Source organism: Rhineura floridana, chromosome 8, assembly GCF_030035675.1.
Source record: "Rhineura floridana isolate rRhiFlo1 chromosome 8, rRhiFlo1.hap2, whole genome shotgun sequence".
NCBI classification, from domain to species: domain Eukaryota; kingdom Metazoa; phylum Chordata; class Lepidosauria; order Squamata; family Rhineuridae; genus Rhineura; species Rhineura floridana.
In genome coordinates, this window is record NC_084487.1 from 14,210,465 (window position 1) to 14,238,210 (window position 27,746).

General features: G+C 42.5%; 1 protein-coding gene and 1 pseudogene across 19 annotated transcripts in view; both read left to right on the plus strand.

The window, feature by feature from the left end:
* The window catches only part of CELF2 (CUGBP Elav-like family member 2), a 672,363-nt gene that overhangs the window by 402,683 nt on the left and 241,934 nt on the right, over positions 1-27,746 (plus strand). The gene's annotated exons all lie outside the window — the stretch shown is intronic.
* LOC133363482 (5S ribosomal RNA) lies at positions 19,245-19,363 on the plus strand (annotated as a pseudogene).

Below are 27,746 nucleotides of genomic sequence, written 5' to 3' on the forward strand. Positions count from 1 at the left end.
CTATACTTGCAACTTAATTATAAAATCCATACATAAATTAAAATGCACAATAAAACAATTTCATCAAAGCATTAAAAACGTCTATAATTTTTGAAAAATACAATAAAACAAGTTAGTTAAGAAGCACAACAAAACAGTGAAAAAAGCAATTAAAACAATTAAATCACAAGTTCAGAGGAATGCTTGCTTAAACAGGGGTGTCTTCAAGAGCCGGCAGAATGCCGTTACTGATGAGGACTCTCATATTTCAGCAGGGAGTACATTCTACAACACTGGGGCCACCAGTGAAAAAGCCTGCCTCCATGTTATCACAAGCTGATAATTATCAAAGCATTGTTCAACTCCAGATGTTGTCCAGTTTCAACAAATAAGTCAAAAATATGTGGTTGGGATGATCTGGTTTTGGGTGGAAGGGAGTGTAATGTATTGGCCCTCCAGGCTTGCCATACCAGGAACTGCTGAGTCAGCCCCAGGCTGTGGCAATTTCAGTTCCAGGCCTGCCTACAAGCAGTGCCATGCTGTGGGCCTTGTTCTCTGTAAATAATTAGTTATATACTAGTAAAGTTCTTGTTATTGTTAGATCCTCTGTGTGGCCTCTTCCTTCATGATACTTTTCAGGGAGTTCATCGCTTAGGGTTATTTTGTACACCACCAAACCTCAGATTTCCCCCCAGACCTGCCTATTCCTCTCACATGCATAGGGGGTGTCATTTGAGCAACGTAAGTAACATCGCTCATAGCTTGAACTCTGCAGAGAGAATGAATGAGCATATAGGTGAGGAACACAGTCAGATGGAGGCGGCATACACACCATACATTTAAAGCACATGAATTCCCCCCCAAGATCCCAAGGACTGTAGTTTGTTAAGGGTGCTGGGAATTGTAGGTCTGAGAGGCATGAACTACAGTCCCCAGAATTCTTTGCGGGAAGCCATGTGCTTTAAACGTATGGTGTGTATAGGGTTGCCATATTCCAGTTCCACAAATCCGGGCAGGTTAATTTGCATATTATGTAAAGTATTTGCATATTATGCAAATATCTGCATATTATTTGCATATTATGCAAATATCTGCATATTAATATTTGGATTGTCCAGTTGTTTTGTTTTTGTGCCTAGGAATTACCACCAAAAGCTGGGGAAAGATGTGAGAAATCTTTTTTTTAAAAGCAACATTTTTAGCCTTAAATGCCTAGACTCTAGTTTCCAACACTATGGAGTATTTATTGATTGATTAAGAGAATTTATATCCTGCCCTTTTGCTGTTAAAAACAGAGCTCAGCACACCTTACAAATATAATAAAAACAATAAAAATACACAATCAATATAAAAACATAATAAAAACACAAAATAGCAACAAACATAAAGTAAGTCAGGGCAGCAGTACGGTTAACCATATACAATATATTTCAAAGATGTGGTGGGTGGAGAAAACAAGAAGCCAAAATGTTAGGAAAAGGAGTCTTTCACACCACATGCTCAGTTCTAAATACTGTTGCAGCAAGCTTTACAAGTTCCTCCAGTATTCCACTGGTGCAGGCACTCAGACATTCAAAGTATCTGTATGTTTCTTATGTTTTATAAAAGCAGAGCTTTGCTTAACTCAAAATTTCTTCTCCCTTTGATCAACCACATCTACACAGGTTCCACCTCCATACTCAAAATGAAACTGGGCCTGGAAGTGTACAACAACCCCACACATACCTTGCTAATTAGATTACCAATGCCACGATGTCTGTCTTATCGACTACTCTCCTGCTCCCCCCCCCCGGGCATTATGAAAGACCCAGTCCTGGGCTCAGAAAGAAAATAAATATCTGGTCCTCTTCAAAGTATTGATAAGCCTCTTGTTTTAATTGAAATAATAATTATAAATTCTTGCTCTTATCACTAATGGGAGTTAATTATCTTGCATATGCTGCTGTTGCTTCTATGGCTGTAACGGAGTGAGGTTAAAGATAAGTGAAATGCAAATAGGAAAAAAAAACACAGAAGGCAGTAACGCTTTCCTAAATGTAATACCATACCAACCACAACAAGATTCCTATGAGTAAGGCACAAAACTAAGCATCTCACAACCAGTCAGGATTCCTAACCAAAAACCAAAAATATGATAAATGAAGAAATATTTATATAAGCATGACTATCAAATATATTTATTATTTACACAAACTGTAAAGATATTTATAGTGCAATCCTAGGTTTATTTATTCAGAAGCAGGTCCCAGTGTATTCTGTGGGGCTTACTCAAACAGGGACAGAAATGCAACCTCAAGTGATAAGCAACTTCATTCACACAACCCAAAATTCCTAATCATGCCATTTTACGCTGTTTTGCAACTGTTTATACTTGTTTTTATGGTTATTGGATTTTAAATGGCTTTATTTCTTGTTGTGAGCTGCCTTGGTTTTCAACCCTACCTCACAGGGGTGTTGGAAAGACTCCATACACACACACTGCAGATGTATAAATACATACAGCCCATATAATAGTTTATTGTCAAACCAGTTGGTCATTGCAGAAAAATCAGTATTAGTTTTTAAAAAATCAGTATTACTTTCCTACAGAATAAAAACTGTAATACCTAAGTAAGCCCTGCCTACTTGCTTTAAAATAGGACTGGAGAAGGGGGCAGAAAGAGTTAGAACACAAACACAATTCTTTTTTACATTCACTCCAAAGTCCCATTGATTTTGAGCACATTCATAACCATGTCTACTCAAAAGTAAGTCCTATTGAATTCAATGGGATTTACTCTGGGCATATGGGATTAGCATTGCTTTTACAAAAAGCAAGCATTGGGAAGGTTTTCAAAACACTGCCCAAGATCTGACTCCTGCACAAAAGAGGGAAAAAAACTGAAATGTATATACTTACCCAATTTATGAGATTTTCAGATAAACGGGGGGGGGGGGGCACCATTTTGTTTTCTAGACACTGCCTCAGGTCAATGAAACTGAAACAATCCTGGCTTCTCTGATTGGCTGCAATGCTGAACGGGCGGGGTTAAAGCTAGAAAGTGCTATAGTACAGTACTGTTTAAAGAAAGATTTAACAGTCGGGGGGGCGGCTGACGTTTTTATGCATATCTCGAGAACTGGACCACCTAGAAACTTAATTTTTTAAAAAAATTAAAGCTGAGAATCCAGGCCACTTAAGGGGCTAGCCGGGCGCCGGGTGGCATGCATAGAATCCGGGTAAAACCCGGCTAACCGGGCAATATGGCAACCCTAGGTGTGTACGCCGCCTGAGAGATGAGTGATTAGCACAGGATTAGCTATGGCTCAGATTTATTTTCTTTTTGGAATTTTACTTGCTTTCGTTCAACTATTGAGAATCAGAAATCCTTGCCGGTCTTCTGCAGATCACTCAGAAAGCCACCAATAAGTCCCAGTCTTTACACCCCTGGGTGACAAAAAAACCCAGAAATTGTATTGAGCACACAAAGATTCTTTGGGAATGGATGCCCTGGGAACATAGGAAACTCTGTGATATTGAGTCAGACCACTGATCCATCTAGCTTAGTATTGTCTACTCTGACTGGCCGCAGCTCTCCAGAGTTTCAGACTCGTGCTTTTCCCAGTCGTACCTGGTTATTCCAAGGACTGAACCCTGAAGGTAGAATGTTTGAAAAACAGTTTCAAAAAGATATGCATTTTGGTTGTTGCATTTCTTGAGTCAAGGACTAAAGACAAGATTTGTTGGTTGAGCTTTGTTTTTGTTTTGCTTTGGTTTGGTTTTGAAAACGTAACAAAATAAAGAAAGTGTGCCTCTCTGGAGAATGCTCCTATTGAACACTACTAATACCGACCTTAGGCAAAGCAATCCTCACCTTCTAAAGCCTTGAGGCTCACAATAAATCATATTCATCTTAGCTCCTGGTTCTGATCTTGTACAAGTGAACTCGTGCATGCACAACATGATAGGCCATGTCACGCCTCAGAGCCTTTTTCAGCGCTGTCATCCCGTACATTTTTTATAAGCTGGCGAGTACAACTCTGCCTCAAAAGGTATCCCATTTTTAATGGCTGTGCAAAAAATGACAGGGGGAAAAAAGGGATTCTTAACATGTCTAGGAAAAAAGGGGGGTTATGGTGCTTTCACGTGTCTTAAGCTCATTGTTTTCTTTTCCATCCCCTCCCCTTGAAAGATATTGTGACCCTGGGGTCCTACTGGGAGGAAGGACGGGATATAAATTTAATTACTGGATGGATGGATGGATGGATGGATGGATGGATGGATGGATGGATTATCCGCTTCCCCCTCCTTTTTTTTTTTTTTGCTGCCCTGGTTTCAGGAATGAGAGGAATCAATTCATTTTCAGTCCCAGTTACTGAATAGACATACTGACATTCATGGGGGATAAGGCTGTCCATGGCTAACTAACCTGATGGATATGCTCTACCTCCGCCGTCAGGGGGAGTATGCTTCTGAATACCGGTTGCTGGGAACTGTAGGAGGGGAGAGTGCTCTTGCGCTCGGTTCCTGCTTGTGGGGTTCCCATGGGCATCTGGTTGGCCACTCTGAGAACAGGATGCTGGACTAGATGGGCCACTGGCCTGATGCCACAGAGTACTTCTTACATTCTTAGGTAATGTTATCAAAATGAAGAGTTGTCGCTTCAGCCATCTTTACCACTGGTCTTTGACAATATGTTTCCATTGTGACTATAATGCAGAGGACATGAAGTATAACTAAGTGCTAGAGCACATGGGGTTTATGGAGAAAGTTCTGTGTTCCAACTCTACCATGTGTTAGAACTGGGTGAGGAACAGACTCCAGCTCCCATTAGCCCCAGCTGGCATGGTTAGGGATGATGGGAGTTGTCGTCCACCAACACTGGGAGGGCCACAAGTCCCGCATCCTTCCTGACACCCCTGCCTGAACACTAGAAGGAACAACTGTCTTACTCAGTCTTATCTTTTATGCATATATGTAATGTAGTTGCCCCCATGAATGGTTTGGTGTCCTGCCATTATAGGCTGCTTTCTCGCGCGCAGCAGCTCTTTGGTTGCCTTGATGAATGAATTCATTATATTCATTGCATTTTTTAAAACCTACAAAGCAAGTTCTCCAGGCATCTTATCTGAAATAAAAATAAACGCTCAGCAAAAGCAATATCAAAACAGTTGAACCGGCAGTCGAATTACATTAGCCGCAGCCACAGCAGGAGCCCAGTAGCTATTTTATGCTAAAATAATGATCTCTGGAAGGTCCTCGGTGATCTAGTCTGGTGGGCGACTGTAGACAGAGTATTCCACAGAGCGGGCACCGGTACAGAGAGGACCATTCAGCCACTCTTCCCCCACCAGACAGGAGGGTCTTCTCTCTAAATTGCTATAATAATTCCAGATAAAATGACCGTTCAGCTTCCCTTGAAATTCCTCAGCTAATTCTCTTGAGACCCCAGGGCTTTCTGGTCACAGACCAAATGTTCTACCTCTGAGCAGCGGCGGCTGGTGCCCGCTGGGACTGGTGGGGCAGAAGGCAGGGAGGTCAACAGTAAGTGGAGCCAGAGCCAATGACGGAAAGAGCCCATCTTCCTCCCTGCTAGGTTATACAAAGGCAACACTGAGCCTAAGGAGGAGGAAACTGGCAGCTCCCACCCCAAGGGCTGGTTGTAAGAAAGAAGGCAAGCAGGTGAAGGCTGGCTGAGGGCAAGCTGAAGGTGTCGGGGCCCTGACCCATTCATTGTAATGGACCATTTTCTACTGGCTCTGAGTGAATCCATGTGAGGTCCTGAGTTTTACTCTGAATTTTCAAGAAGCTGTCCTTAGTTCAGACTAAAACCCGGAGCAGATTCCACTGCCCCACTGACATGGAACCACCTGCTGGCAATACGTCTGCTCCTATATCACAAACTCTCCCTGCTTTAGAAAATTGAAGAGCAAGTTGGCCTTTCTGAATGGCCGTCCATATTTTGATTCCGTTCCCTTCCCTCCCTTTACTGCCGGCATGATTTCTGTCAGCCAAACCTCTGGGCGGCGGCCGCCTCCCAGTTCTGGTTGAATATCCTTGCTTCCGTCAAGGTCCTTGGTGTGCTTTGATGTGGGCAGCATAAAGAGGTTCAGCAATATTTGTTCAGCTGCTTCATGGTAGCACTGCTTTTGTATGTGCACCCTGTGCAATGTCCTTGAAACAAGGGGAGGTAACGGGCAGCAACAGGGGTCAAGCTTGGCTGACTACATGGGTAGCAAGGGTGTTCTTAATGTCTGCGCCTACCGTGTCACATTGTTGGGGTAGCAACAAATACAGTCAGAGAAGTCTCCAATGACGCTCTGCCTGTCCATTTACTGCTTGATGCTGTAGTCCTCTGCAAGCAAACACAAGATTTGTTGTGGGCAATATGGTTCCCCTGTCTTCTCATGCTGTGGCTAGCCATCATGGTGTCCTCTACATGTTGTGGGACTATAGCTCCCATCAGTCCCAGCCAGCATGGCCTATGGCTGGGGATGATGGGAGCGGTAGTCCAACAACATCTAGATAGTACTGTCAGTGGTGTAGTGGCTAATTCATAACTGCAAGGTCCCTTCATTATAGTCACACCCACGCCCCCTCACAGCCACACCCCCTTCTAAAAGTATACAACCTCTAAGATTATAGAATAATCTGGCTAGGCTTGAATACTGCTTTCTGCTTCTCTATCCTTCTTAATGTCTTCTCACACAACAAGAGGCATCCCTAGCATCTAATCAGCATGAAAGAGAAGTGTGTTAGCTACTGAGAAGAGTCTTCTCAGTGGTTGACTTACCTCCTTTCATTCTGACGTGCCCCCTTTCATTCTCCAATCAGCAGGAAAGGACAAGGAAGCATGCCAGAAGACCCTTTTCCGTGACCAACACACTCCCCTTTCATGCTGATTGGCTCACAGGATGCTGGAGACATAGGGACCCTACTAGGACCAGGCTCCCCAAAAGGTAAGGGGTCTAAGACCCCCTGAGACCCTGGACAGCTACACCCCTGACTATCCCTGGTTATCATTGTCTTGCAGTGTCTCTTTGTGGCCTCAGGAAAATGTCTATCCCAACCCTGATGGCAGAGATTCTTTTGTACTATGCATACCAGAGATTGAACCCAGAGCTTTCAGCAGACAGTGCATATGCTCTGCTACTGAGCTGTAGTTCCAACCCCGAAAAAAACAATGTCTTTATGTCAAGTCAGCATTGACTACAGCAGCACTGACTACACCAAGGGTTGCCACTGTGGTGCCCTCCCGCTGCTGTTGGATCACAACTCCCATCAACCTCAGGCAGCATGTCCAATAACGAGGGATAATGGGAGTTGTAGTCCAACAACAACAGGAGGGCACTAAGTTGGCTACCCAGACTCCATTGACTGGCAATGGTTCTCCAAGGTTCCAGACCAGAGGTCTCTCCTAGCTGTACCTGGAGATGCTGGGGATTGAACCTAGGACCTTCTGCATGCAAAGCAGATGCTCTGCAGCCTTAGTGCAACAGCACAGTGAAACCATTTAGCAAATGGGTTGGCAGGAAGCTCCTAGTGAACCTTGAAAGAATAGCCGGCTCTGTAAGAGAATCGAGGGATTGGGGTGTTAGTTAAGCAATGACAAGACCCAATGAAATTGTCTTCATGTTATAAATGGTTGAGCCAAAGAAAGGTACCGCTCATTCAAAATCTAATATCCCTAATGCACTCTGACAGCCTTCCACCTTCAAAAAAATATATGAAAGGGGCTTAAATGAAAAGTGGTGTTAAAAGCTCTGAGTGTGCAAGGGAATACAGAGAAGCTTAGCATCAAGTCCGACGGGGGTAGCAAATAGGATCAAAAGACTCCAGGCTGCCAAGGGTTCCTGGCCACCAGCCATTCTGATCACAGTTCAGGCTTTGCCTACCTTGATCAGGAGACTATCCAATTAAGGGCAGGATTGCTCAGCAAGACAATAAGACTTGGAGAATCATAATGGCAGCCACCTACAAGGGCAGGAATCAAAAGCTGCTTTAGAGTCAAACTCCAATCAGGCCAGAGCCACAGCTTGTGGACGTTTCTTTAATATCTCTGGGAAGCACCATTCATGGTCTAAAAGTAGTGCCACATTTGGACCAGGGTAGCAGAGTGAAAAGGATCGAGGTATAATGAAGCGCAAGCAAACAATGGGACGTGCTTTTCCCGGCAGTTCAAAAATTGGATGCTGAATTCTTGTGAAAACTCCAGCTGTTTAATAACAAGGAGCAATGTTGCTGCAGCGGTTCAATTCCTTACAGGGGGGGAAAGAAGATGAGAAGCTAGAAACTCAGCCTTTAGTTCGCGTTGATTAACGGTAAAGGGGACTTTTTTCCAAAAAGCATTTATGTATTTATGGAAAATGTCCATCCCATGTTTCAGCCTACAAGGACTCTTTAAGTTGGCTTGTTGTAAAAAACCAACACGCAGGGGGCAGAAAATGATTAGACCAATTAAATTCCATCTAAAAACAAAACAAAATGCAGCATTTAAAAGCTGCACAGTGATAAAAACAGCATAAGCCAAATTATGCCCAGCAGAAAATGATCTTCACCCATTTCCCAAATATCTCAGTGACCCAGACAAGACAAACTTTCCTCAGTAGGAGATTCCTCAGAGTTGGCACCACCGTGGAGAAGGAATCTTGGACGCTAACCCATGAGATAACAAAAGCTCTATTCAGGAAGTCCACGTGTGGAATCTGCGCATGGAGAGAGCAGATAGCTAGCCTTGCCTCCAACATCCTGGATTGGCAATGGACATCTGCCTAGGGGAAGTCTAGATATGAACAGCTGCTGAGACATAGGCCACATCTGTACCCTATTATACCATTTTAACAGCCATGGCTTCCCCCAAAAAGAATCCTGGGAAGTGTTGGGTGTTGAAAACCGTTAGGAGACCCCAGTTTTCCTTGCAGAGCTACAGTTCTCAGAGTGGTTTAGCAGTCTTTCATTCTACCCAGTAAACTTTGGGAATTGCAGCTCTGTGAGGGGAATAGGGGTTTCCTAACACCTCTCAGCACCCTTAACAAACTAAATGGAACCATGGCTGCTACATTTTGGACCAGTTGAAATTTCTGAATCATATTCAAGCACAGATTATTCCACTGCCTCCTTCTCTATGCATAAGTTCTATGCATGAATACCCAAATAAGGCTACACACAATGGAAAATGACTTACTGAGGTTCTCCTTTGAGTTTTGCTATTAGTAGCAATGCATCTTACTGCATTTTTCAGCAATAATGTTTTATGGCCAGATGCCTTATAGCAGCATCACTCGAGTCACCCCTTGCACCGCCTCCAGAGGAAGAGGAACGGAAGGCTCAACTAGGGATTTTACTGCAGCTTCACAGCATCGGATGTGTTTGCGAGTGTATGTGTGGGCCTATACATAATACAAAAATATATATTCAGGCAGGAGTTGTTGCATCATCAGCTTATGAACACAGAAGTTTGAGGTAGGCCCGAAATGCAAGTTAGGAGATAGCCAAAATATGTGCCAGTATAAACTTCCACCCTGGATCTTCCAGGAAAGCTTTGTAAGCATTAAATTGTAGTTGGTTCACCACAGGGGTGCCTTGGTGTTCTGCTGTTCTCACAACACAATGCCCAAAAGCCAACCTCACAAACTTAGGCCTGGTCTTTTACACATGCAAGAGAATGCGGTCGTACAATTCTGAACTCAGTCACTTCTAGGGATGTCAGAGAATTTTGGCAAAAACAGATATAGGAACGGAAATTGCCGATGTTCATTTAGCTTGTCCCACGTCCAGAACAGAAATCAATCCATGGGATACAATCGGTCATCACTGTTGATGTTGCTTTCGGTCCACCGACAGTACATAACTGATTACACTTTCCCCTATTTGCATTGTGTTTCCTTTGCATTGAAGTGAATGGGGTGGAATAATAATCACAACTGTGATTTGCATCATAAATTATCTAAATTACATAAATTCATCACAGGAGATGGCAGGACAAATAATGTAGTTTTTGGCGGAAGAAGAACTGCAAAGGAACAGAAACTGTGCTGCATGCAATAAATATCATGTGGAATGGAAAATAATGCCTTTTTACATAACTAGCACAGGCGGAAAATGGCATCTGGGTCAAAAAACAAAAACAACCTCCTGCTATATATATGTGGGAACAGGTTTGTCTACTCTCAGGAGGGCTCTACCATTTCCTCCTCACTTCATCTTGCAGCAGATGCACATCTGCTCCTTTACATTTTTAATCTCAGAAAAGGTTTCTAGACCAAAAATAAAAAATGAAAGGTTCAAATGCTGTATTAGCCTTTCCTTGCTGGAGCACCTTTCTTATGAGAAAAGGTCAATGCGTGTGGAGATTCCTTTAAGGAACAGGAGACAACAAAAGAGGAACATGGAGGTTTAGAAGTGAATGGAGAGAAAGAGAGAGAGAGACTTTTATTCCTCTCTCATTAATACTTGAATGAAGTTGATTGTGTAGGAAATAAACTATTTCTGCACAGAATAATATCAGTATCTGTAATGGATTTGAATTATTTTATAAGTGTATTGCTGTTGTTTTAAATTGTTTTCATATATACACACACACACACTTTCAAAAAATTGTTGCATATATGCAATGCTTTAGCTGTGTTTATATGTGCAATTGTTCTCAGTGTGTTTTATTGTATTGTAAATTGCTTCAGAATATCTCATGGGAAGTGATTCATCAATAAGAATAAGAATAAAATAGCCTGGTTTAGATATAATGCCAAATTATGGCTTACTCCAGAGCTATCTAGCATAGTATATGCTGCCAGATTGCAACCACCATTGCCCCCAGCCAGTATAGCCAATGGTCGCTATGATGGGAATCACAGTACATCAACATGTAAAGGTCAGCACGTTGTCTAGCCCTGGTAGTCTTCTGAACCCTGAGCTTGTGTAATCCCCCTGTACTTTCTCCTGATAGAGCTATGATTCCCAGAGCTCCCTGAGGAAAAGGGCTGACTGTTAAACCACCCTGACAATTGTAGCTCTGTGAAGGGGGTAGGGGTCTCCTAACAACTCTCAGCACCCTTCACAAACTACACTTCCCAGGATTCTTTGGGGGAAGCCATGACTGTTAAAAGTGGAATAATCGTGGAATACATGTACAGTGTGCCATTTTAAGGCATGCAGACGAGTCATATATTGAGTCCTGCCTGCCCATATATTATCCTACCTGCCCATTTTGGAGTCATCTGCATTCACTTGCAATTTCCCAGCAGCATGTTGACTTCATGGAACTTGCACGCTGCTAAATCCTTTGTTACAATATCCTTGTAGAAAAAGGTAGCTGTCTCCATTCCAGTGAGTAATGTGATGATTATTACATTTTTGCATTTTGGCTTCAGCACCGAACGGTTTGAGAAGGTATTAAGAGTTTTCTTAGTAGGATTTACAAATGGGATAAGCCCCTGTATCGTTGCAGTTGAGGAAAATAGCTGATTCCCTCCAGCTACAAGTTTCTCACCACCACCAAACAATCCCATCTAACGTCTCTGTTATTTGTGAAAAGCTTAGCAGGAGTTTAGTTTTGCTGTTAAAAAAAAGGTTTAACTAACATGATATTAAAATTATTTACTCACCATTTATTAAGAATCACTTCCAGCCATTTAAATCAAGCATGGAGAACCTGTGGCCCTTGAGATGTTATAGGACTACAACTCCCATCATCCCTGAGTATTGGCTGTTCTGGATCGGGCTGATGGGAGTTGTAGTTCAACAATATCTGGAATGGACCAGGTTTGAGGAACCGGCTTAGTGAAATGTTTGAAGCAGTCTTCAGTGTAATACATGAAGCCATATGTCTCTTCTGTGATTTGAATTATGTATTGGAGAACCCTTCTACTACTCCTAGGATTTCTTCTTCCTTTATATCACGGATGGGGAACCTGTGTTTCCTTCCAGATATTGTTGAACTACAACTCCCATCATCCCTAGCATTGGTGTTATAGGCCCCACAGAGAGTTCATGGTGGAGTGATCAGGAGGAGGATGACAGCTGGGACCCTGGGGAGGGACCTAGGGGGCAGGAAGGGGTTGAAACAGAGGATGGCTTTGGCAGTTTAGACAGTGACAGATCCGCCCCCTTAGCTCTGGTTATGACTGAAGAAGCGCTGTCTGATAATAAACAGGTCCTGGTGCCACCTCTTAGCCCTGTCTTGTCACTCGAACCACCACTTGCGCCTCTTCCAGAGGATGAGGAATTGAAGGCTCAACCAGAAACTGTGTCAGAGGAGGATCTGGCTCACGTGCCACCACCTCCATCACCAAGGATGCACCAGAAGACATGCAGGCGCAAGCAGATAGCACCAGCTTTTCAACCTCTTCAGAGGAGTGCTTTTCTGCTCGCTTAGTTCCATTCAGAGGCACCCAAACAGAGATCCTACCCCTAGCCTATTTAAAGGGTCTCAAGGGCTGTGTAGAGATGCAGAATCCTGTGTAATCTGTACACTCATCTGTGAAATGCTCTAAGCTGAGATTTCATATTAAACATAATGAGAAAAGCACACCAGTAAGTCTGAGTCTGAATTCAATGGGTTGGGAAGGACAGTTGGCTATGCTGGATGGGAATGAAGGAGTCCAATAACATCTGGAGGGCACCAAGTTGGGGCTGTTCCATATGAACCCTGTCAACAACGGCAGGTCTTTCTTCATCTGTGTGGCCCAAGATTTGGAACAGCCTCCCAAGGGAAGTCTGTCTGGTCCCATTGCTGCCTGCTTGTAGATGAAAACTGAAGTCAGTTTTATTCTGGCAAACTTTTGTGTGGTTCTGTTCAATTTTTTTTTAATGTTATTGCCAGAATTTTGTTTGTTTAGTATCTTTGATTGTTCTGTGGAGTTTAGTGATTTATGTTTTAAACCACAAACATTGATTTTTATACAATTGTAAACTACCTCGAAATTGTATAAGAAGACAGGTTTTAAATGGCAAAAATAAATTGAGTGGAATTACACCCCAATCATAGGATTTCCACCAAAGCTCCACCCTCCTCCTCATGCTTAGGGAGCAAGCTCCTCATCTTCCTCCTCTCCTCATCATGCTTAGGGGGATTAACATGATCACACTATGTATTGCACCCAGAAGTATGTGGCCCTTTGGCCGTCTCTATCCGGCCCTCAGAACCTTCCCTGGGCCACACCTTTATGCTTTTGCTCAGCTGGGTTGTGCCTTTGGTTTTAAATAATGGCCCTTGCTTGTCTGGATGGAGTGTAGAGAGGTGTGGAGGTAGTGTACTGTACAAAGATAACATTTACATTTGTTGCCCATGGTCTCACCCACCTTTGACCTCAGAAGCCGAAAAGGGAATGCAGTCCTCAGGCTGAAAAATGTTTCCCACCCCTGATTTAATTGTCCCCAGTTCTGTTCTGGTCCCAAGGAGGAACCCAGGCAACCATGGAGGGGGACATTGGTTGTTTCAGCACCACGGAGAGCTCTGGGTGAGGAACTTGCGCTGACAAGGACTAGAGTAGAAAGGAGGCCTTTTGAGCCTTTGCCTCCTGTCCATTTCTCCTATGCTCTCCTCCCTTCCTTGGACATCCTGAAAAGCCCATGTGCTAGCTTGATGCTTCTTCACTCCATGCACAGGACAAACTAAGTGGCATACACAATAGGGGTCATTGCTCAACGATAGTCTGCTTTGCATGCAGAAGACCCCAGTTTCAATCCCCAGCATCTCCAGGTAGCTTTTGGAGAGAACCCTGTCTGAAATCCTGTAAGGCCACTGCCAGTCAGTGTAGATAACCCTGAGATAGATGGACCAATGGGTCTGACTCAGTATAAAGCAGCTTCCTGTCTTCTTCCCTCCTGGTACACTCCCTGCACTATTGGCCTGTCAAAGTAGTGTGGGAAGGCACTCGGTTCTTCAGGCCCAGGGGAAGGTGCCCTTGAGAGTGCTGGCTCCAGATCTATGGGCCCTTGTACTGTGAGATCCAGTTCAGCATCCATCTGTCTGCCATCACTGGGTTCATTGGGCCCCAGATCATCAGTACCAGGCTGAAAGGCAGGAACCTGGTTTATTATTGAATCATAGAATAGTAGAGTTGGAAGGGGCCTATAAGGCCATTGAGTCCAACCCCCTGCTCAGTGCAAGAATCCAACTTAAAGCATATCTGACAGGTGGGTGTCCAGCTGCCTCTTGAAGGCCTCCAGTGTTGGCGTGGCCCTGTTTAGTGGCCCTGTAGCCTCTTATTAAGTGTCCTGGCCACTGCTGGATTCTAGGGTCATGACACTGGCCCACGTTATTGTTTGCCACTGGAGGTATGGAAATGTGGCAATGCCACATGTTTCCCTATGTAGACTTTATGCAGAGGGTTTGGGGAGCTCGACGGTGCGGGGGTGAGTGTGCCACACCTCATGATCAGTGTCATGTCAAGTTTCCCCCATATATTTCTAGCTCAGAGGGAATAGCATCATATCTATTTTGTTGGCTTGTTTGTTTTTAAAATGGCATCACCAAACAGCATGGAAGCTACCATAGAAAATCTCATACTAATGAATGTTGACATCAGTAAACAACATAATGTGACAAATGTTCCAGCACTGACATGTATTTCTGAGGGTGAATAGCCTTTGGTTCAGATCCATCATGGGATAGGACGTCACTCTTGCCATCCTCTTCTTGTAATTAGCTGTGATTTAAGAAAGTGGTGAAGATAGACTTCCGGGAAGGGTGACTTCGCTTGTGCCTGCTTTTGAGACGGGCTCCCGCCGCAGAAGAAGCTTATTCAGATATAAATCAGTCAGAACATTTTTTTTTTTGACTGATGAAATTTCTCCCGGGCAGGGAGAAACATAGAGATCAACCTCAAAAGCCTGTTTTTGTTGGGAGGACTGGATTTCATTAATTTATGAGAAAAGGTCCAGCCAGCAATGCCGGACAGACTTCCGAACAAGCTCTATCTGATTAATGCGATACGTTTATCTTTTCTTCAAAGAGAAAACGGACTAACAGGCAAGCACCCTTCTTTCTATTATTTTTTTTATTTGGTTTAAATTATTGCAGCAAAAAGAGATTTGTCAAATGAATCAGCTTTAAAGAACTTCTGGGTGAGCTATAACTCTTCTCTGTTATTCACGAAATTAACAGCTTATCTCTGTTTCTATTGCAAAAAGCTGTCCTGGAAGTGCATTCTAAAGATATAAACAGAAGAGGGATTTCTATTCCGAGGAATATTATATTGTCTGGGACTATTCTCTTTTTGGTCTATTTTATTTTGACGAATCTGCTTCTTCACGACGCCACTAACTGTTTTGATGCTGGGAACTAAATTTGTTTTGTATTCTTGAACATAGAGAGATAAGGCAGGCTGCTCTGTTTATACTGTGATGTCATCAAGCCTGGAATATTAACCCAATTGTTGCTGAAATAAGAAGTGGTTCTTCTTTATTTTTGTTTTGTTTTGTTTTCGTGGTTTTAAAAATGGCAATCAAGAAAGTGGCTGAGAATCTGGAAGTAATTATGTTTAAGAAAATAATGGATGAGATTGAGATAACGAAACAAACCCTGCGACAGGGCAGTAAGGAGCTGAAAATGGAACTGAGCAAAATGACGCAGGAGCTTAAAGAAATAGGGGATCCTGTGAGAGAGGAGAATGAGATCAGAGATGAGAAAAGAAAAAATAAAGGGAAGACACAAGCCCTGGAGATTGGAACAAATGTGGAATTGGAAAAAGATCTGGAGTTTATGGATATTAGAAATAAAATCTACTGTTTGGAATTTAACGTTATCTCTGAAGAAATTAATGAAGATATTAGAGATAAAGTTATCAATGGCTTGGATAATCTTCTGGACTGGAATGATGTGATGGAGCTTGATATAGAGAAAATCTATGGAATTAACTGCAGCCATGTGACAATGGAAAAACTCTCAAGAGATGAGCCAGTGCATTCTGTAAAAAAGAAGAACAGAGATATGACTTTACAACAATATTTCAGCAACTTATTCAGAATTGATGGCAAGAAAATATTTGGGATAGAGGAAATTCCCATCAGACTCTTATTATATGACTATGGCTATGACAGCAAGATTATTATGGAATACTGATAATGGAAGATTGGACACTGAAATTACTGGACTTAACAGGACTATTGAAGATGGAAGATGGAATTAATATGGATAATGGAATAATGGCTATTGAAATTATTGGACCTAACAGATTTTGATGAGATGGATTAATCGATATGTTTATTTGGACTATGGTTATGACAATAAGATTATTATTATTATTGAGATGGATTAATCGACATGTTTATTTGGAGAAAAATTGATAGATATATTTCTTAAAGAATTGAAACCTCTCTTTGACTTTTTGTGGAAAGAATAAAGTAATGTTTATGAGATTTGATGATTAATTAAGATAACTACTGGAGGAAAGTGATTTTATAATATAATTTAAGAGACAGGATTGTTATATATTGTAGACCTATAACTGATTTGATCTGTGACAAATGGGAAGTCAACATTTTATTTTTTTGTTTAATCATTTTTGTTTTGTTTTGTTTTTTGTCTTTGAATGTTTTATGATTTTGTTTTGTATGTTTTATGAAAATTTGAATAAAAATTATTGTAAAAAAAAAAAAAGTGGTGAAGATAAAAAAAAAAAGTAGCCATAATCCAGCAAAGAATGTAAAGGATTGCTCATACTTTATCTTATCCTCCCTTTTATTTTTTTCAGATTTAGTGTCTATATAAAAAGATTTTGAATGCAGTGAACTGAGATGGAGTTTGGAGCATTCATATCCCCCTTCCCCCAGAATATTGATGTAGCAGTAGCTGTTATCCTAAATTCCAGTGTCTGAAGGCATTATAAGTAATTAATTAACCAGCATTATGCAGAGGTTGGCTGTCCTTTTAAATTACTACTAGCGAGCAAAGGAATATTGGATTTCCATACTGGATGAGGGATAAAGCAGCCTTGAAAGCAACAACAAAATGTATTTTTAAAGGTTACCCATATTTGATGGTTGTTGCTCAATTGCCCTCTTTTCACTAGTTGGCTGTAATGTAAATTATTAGGTAATTTTATTTTTCCATTGGTGTCAGTAAATTAACATCCCACAAATGAACATGATGTGGGAGTGAAGAATCTTGCAGTTAACATAAGGAGAGCCTTCTTGTATCAGACCAGAGGCCCATCTAATCCAGCAACTCATTTTCCTCTGTGGCCAACCAGTTGCCTATGGGAAGACCAAAATGAGATAATGAAGGCATTAGCAGGCAACCTAAGGACTGTGTTCTATGTGCCCTTGCCTACTTTCCTCTCTGGCACAAATCCTGCCCTCCCTGTCCTCATTTAGTGTTACAGCCTTCTCACCAAGGTCATATTATTTCCTGCATGCCTCCATTAAAACATTGATTAGAGCAGTTTTCTAATCAGATAATCCTATTTTCTGCGTCCACACTGCGAAAGGTAATCTTTAAATGGTATAAGTGAAAGTTGGCATCTCTGAAAATCCTAGAGGGAAAGAGAAAAAATTCAAAGGGTCAGCCTGAGTACAAAAGCTACATCAGGAGTCACTTGGGGCTACAATGTATTTATTGATGCTAATGAAGTAGAAAGCAGTGCAGCTCGGGGCGTCCTGGGATTTCTGCCAATGTCACAGAGAATGGTGGGGTACAACTCTCAGATCTTTTGAGCCTCTAACGGAGCCAATTTGATAGAAAAAAGTTTCTTTTGCGCAAGGATTGACCAGGTGGAACTGCCTGCAACCCAAACGATGTAAGTTCTGGGAGTCTACCAAAGGGCAACACCTGCTTATTGACTATTTGGAGTGTGTTTGGACTATGGGACTTTCATGGGATAAAATGATGCTGGGACTTTGGTAGAGCCTAACTGGTTGTCCAAGGCTTCAGGTTTTTAATTCTGTGCTGCTGTATTTTACTGATTTATTGATGACTGATTTTATTGATTGCATTTGTATTGTATGCTGTATATTTTTATAGTACATTGTGAGCTGTCCTCTGAAGACTTATGTGATAGAGGGCAGTCTAGAAATCTCATAAATAAATAATAATAAATAAATCTTCTGAGAGGCAGGTTATATCTAATGCAGTATTTAGATGGTTAAAATTACCTACATTTGTTTTGAAAGAGTGTATATTCCTTCTCTTTGTTTGCAAAACGGTTTAGGTTAATACACATTGATCCATAATTGTTATAGGCAGATCAGATCAGCCGTTTTCTTAAAATGAAATCTTGAGTCTACTGCTGTGGCCTTGTTTTCTCCTTTGCCTAATTAATGGGATGTGTTTAAAAGAAAAAGGGGAAAAAAGCTTATTGCAGGTAGATAGAAAACCTTGTTCTTCTTAAGTAAATGTGATAAATGCAGGGATTGGAAGCAAATGTTTGTGAAGGGACCAGCTCCCCCTCCTCTACAGCTATGACACAACATCGGTGTCTGTCTCTGAAAATCCATATTTGTCCATCAGTGTGTGAGAGGGACTTTTTCTCACTAATTTTCTGAAATAGCCAGTGCTTTTTTTTTTTTAGCCAGCTGGCTTTCATGCTTTTAAGTCATCTTGGCCCAATGAGCCAGCAAAGGCACCTTTTGAAAAATTAGAACAATGCAGAGCAAACACAAGGAAATCCACTGGAGGGTTTTTAGGTTGTATAGGGGGATGCCTCTTGATTAAGGCCATTTACTTGAAATGTGAAAGTGCTATTGTACCAAGAATTCAGAATGAGAAGTAATTAAGAACCAAGGCTTCTTCCTCTCTCTACATGTTTATTTTGCTCTCCCTCCCTCTCCCCCTTTCTCTTTTTTTGAAGTCCAAAATGACCCTGGAATACTAGCACTCTTTAGAAAACTCTTTGTGCTAAGTCTGTCTGTGTAAGGGATTCTCTTTCTGGCTTTCTTGAATGTAAAACAGGATCTTGATCAGAACACATGCTAAGGGCTGTTTTGTAGGGTGTAGAAGGGTAAGATGAAATCCATTTTTGAAAGTGTTTGCACAGTTGATTTTGTAATGCATTATTAATGGTAGAATCTGTACTTTGGTTCTCCAGATGTTGCTGGAGTACAGTTCCCATCATCCCTGACCCTTGGCCATGCTGGCTGGAGCTGATGGGGGACCCAAAGGTTGGGAAAGGCTAATATAAACATAATATAAATATAATATAAAAACCTGCTGGTTCAGGCCAAAGGCCCATCTAGTCCAGCATCCTGTTTTCATGCCCATACATATATGCTAGAGAGGTGTGCAACAAAAAATCCTGATCCGTATCAGATCCGCTCTGTGTCATTTCAATTTGTTATTCAGATCCAAGCTTACGGTCATACTACCCTGAACATGCCCAATCTCATCTGATTTCAGAAGCTAAGCAGGATCAGGCCTGGTTTGTACTTCGATGGGAGACTGTCTGGGAATACAGGGTGCCGTATGCTTAGAGGAAGGCAATGGTAAAGCACCTCTGAATGCCTCTTACCATGAAAGCCCTATGAATATATCCAAAAAAGATTCATAGGGTCACCATAACTCGTAATCGACTTGAAGGCATTTAACAACAACAAATTCAGATCCAGATCTGACCTTTCAAATTTGAAGCTCAGTTTTGTCCCCATTGACTGTAGTGAGGAATCTAAAAACAGCTATAACCTATTTTCCTCCCTTTTCACGTGGATGAAATCTGCAGGCAGTCCCTCCAGAGTGGATTAAGCCTGCCAAATTTCAGGCAGATCTATTAACGAGTTTTCATACAAGGAAACTTTATTTTTTTAAAAAGTTTCACACTTTTTAAAATTTTCTGTCAAAATTGGCTAGAATCCATAGGAATGACTGCCCCTCCTCATTGGATGAAGCCTGCCAAATTTCAGATAGAAAAGTGCAGCAGTTGTCCCACAAAGGCAGAATTTACCTTGGGGGGGATCATGTTTCCTCCCCTAGGTTTTTTTTGTGGGGGAGGACCAGTTTGAAAACTGGGTATATGAGGAAGATGCCCCTGAGCAAGAAACCTGTCAAAGTTCAGACAAATAAGTTTAGGGGCTATCGTCCTAGGTGCTTTTACCTTTTGTTATAAAAAACCTGGGAAAGTCACTGTTTTCTCTCACCGCTGGCACTCTCCCTTTCCTGAAAGTACCCTTGATGAAGACAAAAAACAAAAAGACATATGATTTATAGCTGGGGTTTTCTTTTTAGGGAAGAATGATTGGGAAAGAAGCAGGCCACCCTAACATCCTAACTCCATCACTTATTATGGCCTCCCAGGCCAAACTCGGAAGAGAATGCAACCCGTGTGAAGAACAACTCTGTTCAGTCCTCCCCCAAATCAGTGATGAGAGCGCCCTGAGAAAATGATTCACTGTGATTAGAAGCTAGACTTCTCTGTCAAAATGAAAGATTCCCCCGACCTCTGCTCTTAAGCAAGCCACCTTGGTTTCATTTCTCCAAAAGAAAGGGGCAGAAAGTGCATTTAGCTTTTTGGAAAAACTGAGGCAACAGAGCTTGGGGGCTCCCTGATGTACCTCAACACGCCTTGTTAATTTTATAATCTGACTCGGGAACATGAGAACCACCTCGATTTGTCTTATTATTGAGATATATACAGAGCCAATGCACACCCATAATATATGCACCCAGTATATATATATAATTGAGAGTTGTGTAGCATAGTGGTTGAGAGACTGAGCTGTGTATCAGGAAGTCTCCCGTTCATGCTTTGCCTCTGTCACAAGCTCACTGGGTGACCCACTAGAGTTAAGAATATAAGAAGAGCCCTACAGCTGGATTAGGCCACTGTCCCATCTAGTCCAGCATCCTCCTCACAGTGGCCAACCAGATGCCCCAATGGGAAGCCCACAAGCAGGGCCTGAGTTGCCCCCTTGTGCATCACCAAAACAGAGGTTAAGAGAGGGCACAGAGTTCAGTCATTTTTTAATACGCTACTTTATATGTACAGATGCAAGCGTAGAAATCATTACTGTCATTTAAATGGAAATGCATCTCATTATAGTGTGCAAGACTGTGATCAAGTGATCTGGGTATGCCTGCTCAGGCTGCTGTCTAGCTGCTAACAGTTGATGACAAGGACTGGAAAGTTAAAGTCTACCTTAACAAAAAACACACAGTGCTTAAAGAGGAGTTAAGGTGGACATATGAAACACAAAATAAAATATAAACATTTCATGCACATATATTGTCAAACCAACTTAAAATCACTGCTAGCAGTCTGTATGTGGTATTGAATCAATGCCCATATAAGGTAAAATACAAAAAACAGAATGCAGCCATAAAATTCTGCAGATGTAAAAAATCAATGCTTATGCAAGATGAGATACAAAAACAAAGTGCAGCCAGACGCGTTTTGACAAAGAGTCTTCTTCAGTGGCCTTGCAACTTAATAGGCATAATTGATAACATCTGATACACTGGCAGTTCAAAAAGTCAAAATCTCATTTTCTCCTGTTGGTATATTTCTGAAAATAGTAACAAGGTTTCACCAACATTATGGATCCATCCCAAATTGGACTTGGACCAGATAGCCTTTGCAATAGAAGGCAATCCTCTGACAGTATGCTGCACCCTCTAAGCATTGTGTTATTTCTTATATTGCTGCCTAAGGTACTTGCTGGCGAGGGCTTAATATTGGAGATGGGCCATTGACCAGATAAACTATTGGGAGAATACAGCTTGGAATTCTGATGCTTAATGATGTTCTGTAGATGCAGTGCTAGTGTTTGCATTTAGAACTATGTTAATTTTCCCTTTGTTGATCTGTTAGCAACTGGTCAAGCTTTAGTGACTATTATCATGCGTTGATTATGGGAAAGGGCGATAGCTCAGTGGTAGATCATCTGCCTTGCATGCAGAAGATCCCAGGTTCAATCCTAACCCCCAATATCCCCAAGTAGGGCTGGAAAAGACTCCCTGCCTGAAAACCTGGAGAGCTGCTGCCAGTCAGTGTAGACAGTATTGTGCTAGATGAACCAATGCTCTGACTCAGTATAAGGCAGCTTCCTTCATCCCTGTGATGAGCTGTTCCTACATAAAATATCTAATCCTGTTTAGACCAGTTCTCCTCTGAAGAAGAAAACCTTCCTTCTGGCCTTCTCTTCCACTCTGAGTGCAGCCTGGAGGGCTTTGCATTGTCCTTTCACCTCATCCATAGCATCTCTTTTATCTTAGTCAGATCCAACCTTCTGTTCATCCTTCTTCTACAGCTAAGCATTTGATCATCATTTGCACTTGCAAGTTGCTTGCTGTTCAAGTTGTGCTCAAGTTAATAGAGTTGAAGAGTGATATGTATGAAAGTGTGGATTAGATGTGAGTTTTGCCGACTGGATAGACATGCAGCCTAATGTCTGTGGAGACGAGAACAAACAGAAAACAGAGACCTGTTTTCTGTAAAGCAGGACACATGGCCACCCTAATGACCTTAGACAAAGCATTCTCTTCCTTAGCCTCGTCTCCCCATTTGCAGTGTGGGGAAAAACAAGGCATGTCGTGAGAGGTAAAACAAGCAAATGTGTCTGCATTGCTTTAACCCTGAAAAGCACTAAACGAATGATAAGAACTTCAGAAGAGCCTGGCTGCTGGATCAGGTCATGTAGTCCATCTAGTCCAGCGTCCTGTTCTCACAGTGGCCAACCAGATACCTCTAGGAAGCCCACAAGCAGGACCTGAGCATAAGAGCACTCTCCCCTCCTGCATTTTCCAGCGACTGATGTTCAAAGACACACTTCCTTCTATAGTAGCATTAGAACACAGCCATCGTGATTGCCTTAGCCTCCATACAGTATTCTGGGGATTATGAAGGAGTAATAGAAATTGATTTACGCTCATAACCCACACTTCCTCCAAAGGGCTGAAAGTGGCTTGTGGCTGGTTCCCAGGCAATCTCTCGCCTTTGCAAATTACAGGGCCATGTCCCCTTAGCTTTAGCAGAAGCAACGGAGACAGATAAGATGTGCCAAATGCTTCACACACCACAGCTGTTATTCGTGCAATCAACACCCACCCACAAACTAGAGTAGTACCACTCACTAGGTCAGCTCTAGGTTTGAAGGGGCCCTCAGTGGGGATTTCCTTTATACCAGTGGCCCCCATTGGCCTCACTTGGCGGCATACTAGTGGTGGTAACAACAGCGCTGTGATCAGGGCTGGACAGCTAGGACCAAGTCGCCATTTAAAGGGGCTGCCATTTTAATTTCCCACAACACCCCAAGGCAATGCTGTGTCAGGGGCATTGTGGGGAATTTAAGGCTGAAACTGAACTGCCCAGCATGAGGGACTCAGAGCAGGCATCAGTGCCTCAGAAGTCCCACCCGGGGAATAGAGCAGATGTCCAGAGGGGATGCTAAGCCTCACCCTGACTGCCTATTAATGGTGGGTCAAGGGATGCTTTCTGTAGCTACAGGAATAAAGCATGTGCTTGATGAATGGACATGAAGAGTTAATGCCGCTTCCCCCAACCTGGTGCCCTCAACACGTTTTGGACTCCAACTCATGTAATTCCTGACCATTGACCAAACTGGCTGATGGGAGTTGGAGTGCAAAATAGCTGAAGAGCATCAGGTTTGCAGGGGGGGATGGTCTAGTAGTCTGCCGTCCCGGGCTGCTGCTGGGAGGAAGGGAGGGATATAAATCAAATAATTAATAAATAAATGAATAAATAGTGCAGCGATACCACATGATCCCCTCCAGATGTTGTTGGACTTCAGCTCCCATCAGCTAGCATGGCCAATGGTCAGGGATGGTGTTAGTTTTTATCCCGTTTTGCCGGCTGAGCCGTGAAACTTGAGTGAGTGCAACTTGCTCACGGCTGCTCAGTGACCCAGCAGGTGAGGTAAGATGTGAACCTCAGCTTCTCAGGTGCCACTCCAGCATGCAACCCCCTGGATTACATTGACACTGAGAGATGGAACGCGTGCATTGTAAAGGTTATTTTGTTTTAAGTACACTCAAGCAACATCCTGATGAAATATGACAGTTTGGCTGCAGGGCCTCGCTTTCTGTTTGGGAAAATAGAGAGCATTGCTGTGTTGTCCTTTCCTAGTAAAATAAGGTCATTAGCAATGCAGTGTGCATAGTTCCTTGCAGCAGTGAAACAGGCACAGGATGGGGAGGAGGGAGGATGTGGAGTATGTTGCTTATTATCATCCCAAAGTTGAGATCTCGCACAGAGAACATATCTGACTTGTTTTTCATTGAAGTCTTCTCTACCCTAAACGGTGGTGTTCTGATTAATAATCCCCCAAGGGAGTATCATGAGTCTGTTTTATCCACTCAGCAGCAATATCTTCCTGCGCTCATCCAGGAAAGCTTTTGCAGGCTTCTGAAGCCGTCTCTCCTTAAAAGCTGAGAGTGTGCCAGATCTACATTTATCTTACCTTTTCCAAGTGTGCAACAAACATGGGAAGCCCAAAAAGCAACTGTAATCAGAAGCAAAAACCACAACAATTGGGGTAAACGAGAAAGGGGTTCATTGATCCAACACATTTTGGACCCTCCACAAGAACATAAGAAAAACGTGCTGGATCAGGCCAGTGGCCCATCTAGTTCGAGATGGGAGGATCTGTCAGTTTCAGTTCTCTCCGTTTCTCGTTTTTCCAGTCCTAAATTCAGTTCATGTTTCTGCAACAATTTGTGAATTTTTCTTTTTAAAATCCTCATGAGAATTCTTCAGCATTTTAGTGCAAATTTCTCCTAATAAACCCATTTTTGTATGAGTTTTGATTAATGGACATGATGCTTCCTAGTATAAAGCATTGTTGTATATTATTATACATAATAATATGTTATTTGTATATTATTTCTTGTATATTATTTTCACTAATATATTTATTTTCATGCATAGTTTCCTCTAATATATGCATATTTGTAAACATTGGTTGAGGAGCTGCATTGCAAAATTTGGATGTGTTAATTTTGAAGGATGGTTGTGTCTCGGTTCTCATATTGTTTTGGAAAGTGCAAATTATGGAATGATGTCCCTGACGAGGTGTGCCTGGCACCATCACTGTTATCTTTTCGGCGCCAGGTCAAGACTTTCCTCTTCTCCCAGGCATTTTAGCATGTGTTTTTTTTAATTGTTTTAAAAAATTTAAAGTATGCTTTAAATTGTTTTTAAAAGATGTGTTTTAAACTTGTATATTTGTTTTTAATGTTTTCAGTTGCTGTAAACTGCCCAGAGAGCTTCGGCTATGGGGCGGTTTACAAATACAGGCAGGCCCCGCTTATACGGCAGGTTCTGTTCCGGACCTCCGCCGTAAAGCGGAAATCGCCATAAAGCGGAACCCCATTGAGCATAATGGGGTGCGTCGCGCGAAAATGACCGCAAAATGCCGCAAAAGCGGCTTTAAAATGGGGAATGAAAGCCACCGCATTAGCAGAACGCCGGGAAGTGAAGCGCCGGGAAGCGGGGCCCTACTGTACAATCAATCAATCAATCAATCAATCAATCAATCAATCAATTTGATAGATTTTGCTTTAAACGCAAACTGAATTGAATTTCTCCCCCGTGCCTACATCTAGTCTAGCAACCCATTCTCACAGTGGCCAACCAGATCCCTGTACTGGTCCTTCTTCCGGGAAGTTAAGAGAACAATGATTCAAGATTCAGATGTGCTGCCTCTTCTCTTTCTTATGCTAGAAATAAGAAATGGAAGAGGAAGCACGTCTGAATTTTGAATCGCTGTTCTCTGAATTTCCCTGAAGAGGGACCTGCAGGGTCTGAAACATGTTGGATCAATAAAACATTTCTTGTCTACCCCCATTGCTTTTTAGTTCTGCTTCCAGTGATTCTGCTTTTCAAATCAAAAGGATTTTGTTCTCTTTCTCAGTGAGGACATATAGGCTCCTTTCTCACATGGAGCTTATTGCATCAGTTTTGCAGATTAAAATGGTAGCGTTTCTGTCCTGATTTCTAAAATTCCTTTCGCTCTGCAGTACCTGTTGCATCAAGGAATGGTGGCTTCTTTGCCTGATATACCAGCATTTCGTGCAATTGTCTTTCGCATGGCTGCAACGAACAGACCCTTGTTTTCGTCCCTCACCTGGTATACACATGCACACTGTAGTTCCCCCATAATTCACTGTGCAAGTTAGTGTCTGGACATGGGGGGGGGAGGAAGGGAATGATGCTACTTGCGCCTAAGCCGGAATACCGGTATAATTTTTATCATGCAAAAATAAAAAAATGATGCAAGCCTAAATGGTGGGAATGCTGTAGTTAGAGCAAAACTCCCACGATAATCCGGGTCCCAAAGCTTGCACATTACATCTGGAATCATTTATCATGGAAATGAGCACAAAATTTATTTATTCTTTATTTTATTTATTATTTAATTTGTATCCCGCCCTTCCTCCCAGCAGGAGCCCAGGGCGTCAGACAAAGCACTAAAAACACTTTAAAACATCATAAAAACAGATCTTAAAGTACATTAAAACAAAACAGCGTTAAAAACATTTTTTAAAAAACAACTTAAAAGTGTTAAAAACATTATTAAAAAACATATTAAGCAATTCTAACACAGATGCAGACTGGGATAGGTCTCTACCTAAAAGGCTTGTTGAAAGACAAAAGTCTACAAAAGGCGCCAAAAAGATAGCAGAGATGGTGCCTGCCTAATATTCAAAGGGAGGGTATTCCACAGGGTAGGTGCCGCCACACTAAGGATCTGTTTCCTATGTTGTGCAGAACGAACCTCCTGATAAGATGGTATCTGCAGGAGGCCCTCACCTGCAGAGTAAATAATAATAATAATAATAAAATTTAATTTTTGTGTCGCCTATCTGGCCGAAGCCACTCTAGGCGACGTACACATTAAAATTCAATAAAACACACTATGATTACAAAACAAAATACAATGCAGTCAACAATGATGCAGGCATAAATTATGTAGGGCAACCAATAAAACAATTTCCACAAAAACAATAAACAATCACAGAAAAAAAATTAGCCCACCCCGGAGATCCCAAAGGCCTGTCCAAAGAGCCAAGTTTTTAAGGCTCGGCGGAATGTATTCAGGGAAGGGGCATGGCGAAGATCAAATGGGAGGGAGTTCCAGAGAGTGGGGGCCGCCACTGAAAATGCCCTCTCTCTAGTCCCCACCAACCTAGCTGTTTTCGTTGGTGGGACTGAGAGAAGGCCCTGTGTGGCTGATCTAGTTGGGCGGCTTAATTTGTGGTGCTGGAGGTGCTCCTTCAGGTAAACTGGACCGAAACCGTATAGGGATTTAAAGGTTAACACCAATACCTTGAATTGGGCCTGGAAAACAATTGGAAGCCAGTGCAGTTGAAATAACACTGGCGTGATGTGATCGCGGCGGCAGCTGTTTGTAAGCAACCGAGCCGCCGCATTCTGCACCAATTGTAATTTCCGGACTGTTTTCAAGGGTAACCCCACGTAGAGCGCATTGCAGTAGTCTAATCGCGAGGTGACCAGGGCATGTACTACCAGTGGGAGCTGATGAATAGGGAGGTAGGGTTGCAGCCTCCGTATGAGGCGTAGTTGATACCAAGCTGCCCGGCTCACTGCCGAAATCTGAGCCTCCATGGACAGCTTGGAATCAAGAACAACCCCGAGGCTGCGGACCTGATCTTTCAGGGGTAAACTCACCCCATTAAGCCTCAGGTCAACAACACCCAACCTTCCCATCACCCACAAGCAGCACCTCGGTCTTATCAGGATTGAGCTTCAGCCTGTTCCTTCCCATCCACCCACTCACAGATTCCAGGCACTTGGACAAGGTCTCCACAGCCAACTCCGGTGAGGATTTAAAGGAGAGGTAGAGCTGCGTGTCATCAGCATATTGGTGACACCGCAGCCCA